Source organism: Galeopterus variegatus, unplaced genomic scaffold (genome assembly GCF_000696425.1).
Source record: "Galeopterus variegatus unplaced genomic scaffold, G_variegatus-3.0.2 Scaffold46357, whole genome shotgun sequence".
Lineage (NCBI taxonomy): Eukaryota > Metazoa > Chordata > Mammalia > Dermoptera > Cynocephalidae > Galeopterus > Galeopterus variegatus.
Genome location: NW_007772468.1, coordinates 3,109 through 4,852, shown reverse-complemented (window position 1 = coordinate 4,852; position 1,744 = coordinate 3,109). Strand labels below are relative to the sequence as shown.

Genomic DNA, 1,744 nt, shown 5'->3' with positions numbered 1-1,744 from the left:
AGACAGGCCTGGGAAGACCCTGTCCAGCCTGGGCCTCAGGAAGCAGAAGCAGGGGCACCTCCACCATGGCCTGGACCCCTCTGCTCCTCAGCCTTCTCGCTCACTGCACAGGTGCTGCCCCTGGACTCCCACCCATCCCCCTGCTCCATGGCCCTGGGACCAGCCTGGCCCTGACTCTGAGCTCAGTAGGGCCCTGCCAGGGGTGGGAAGGAGGCTCAGGATCTTGCTGCAGGATGAGGGGCTGCTGGGGCTGGAACCCCCCACACTGTGTTCACTGGCTTGTGTGAGCCTGAGAGGCTTTCCCTGCCAGGAGAAAGGGGCAGGTTTCTCATTTGATCCAAAGGCACCATCCACCAGCCAAGCCCATGGGCCACTGGAGCTGAGATTGATGGGGAGGGGTGCCCTGGGGGCCCAGAGAATCCCTGGCCAGGACAGGCTGAGGCAGGTCTCCTGGAAATAAGGCCCTCAGTTTCAAGCCTTCTCTTTCTTTTTCTCTCCTTGCAGCCTCCGTGTCCTCCTATGAGCTGACTCAGCAACCCTCAGTGTCAGTGGCTGTAACAGACAGCCACGATCACTTGTGGGGGAAACAGTATTGGAAGTAAAATTGTTCACTGGTACCAGCAGGAGCCAGGCCAGGCCCCCGTGCTGGTCATCTGTAATGATGACACCCTGCCCTCAGGGATCCCTGACCAATTCTCTGGCTCCAACTCGGGGAACACGGCCACCATGACCATCGGTGGAGCCCAGGCTGAGGACAAGGCTGACTACTACTGTCAGGTGTGGGATAGTGATAGTTATGACACAGTGACACAGGCAGACGAGGAGGTGAGACTCAAACCTGCCCCCCAGCCTAGCCCACGCGGCCGCTCCTTTCCTCCTGTCCTGATCACACTGAGCAGGAGGGAGCCTTCTACTCATCCACTGCAGGTGTACGCACACTATTTCTTTTCTGATTTCTGATAAAATTGGGAAGAATGAGCTTCCCATAACTGGTAGCATACCATGCATTTGTAGCCATTTTAATCGCTCTAACAAGAATTCACATTTGACACAAAAATTGCAATTGGAACCACTACATGACTGGATCTGTGGAATCCATTTCCACTTTCCACATTCCATTCAACTTTTGTAGAGGTCAGAAGGGTAAATTAGATAAAAGTAAAATTCAGCCACAACCCATGCTTCGTTTAGTGCTCAGTGGTGGCACTGATCTACGCCATCCAGCCCTTCAGATTATAATAGGGTTCCTTTGCACTGTCTTATATGGGTTGGGGGGCAGGGTTAAAGTCTCAGAATTTACCATGTGGCCTTTCCTACTGTTATAGATCTTACTCCTGATGCAGAAAACCAACGTGGGGATTGTCCCAGCTAACCAGACAGTCCATTCACATGACACTAACAGACATGAGGACAATGATCACCAGTCCAGGGCATAAACCCAGTGAACCCCAATGTGAGCTGAACCTGGATGAGGACTTCATTCATTATCTGACCTCTGTGCCCTCATCTAACATGAGGCCATGAGGAAGCATCAGCTCCCACTCACTGTGGCCAGCAGTCTCTGAAGTGCGTGGGATTCTCTTTTGTGATGTTCTCCCTCCTGAGTTAATATTGTTGGTGCCTCTGGACAATAACTGAGGAAAAATTTCCTTACACCAGCAGTTGTCCAGTTTATCCCATAGATGGCCAGGTGGCAAACACCGTAGGTTGTGCAGGCCATAGGGTCTCTGTCCCAGGTACTCTA

General features: G+C 52.7%; 1 pseudogene; it reads left to right on the top strand.

Annotated features, from left to right (window-relative positions):
* Positions 1 to 65: 65 nt before the first annotated feature.
* LOC103584191 lies at positions 66 to 825 on the top strand (annotated as a pseudogene).
* Positions 826 to 1,744: the final 919 nt, after the last annotated feature.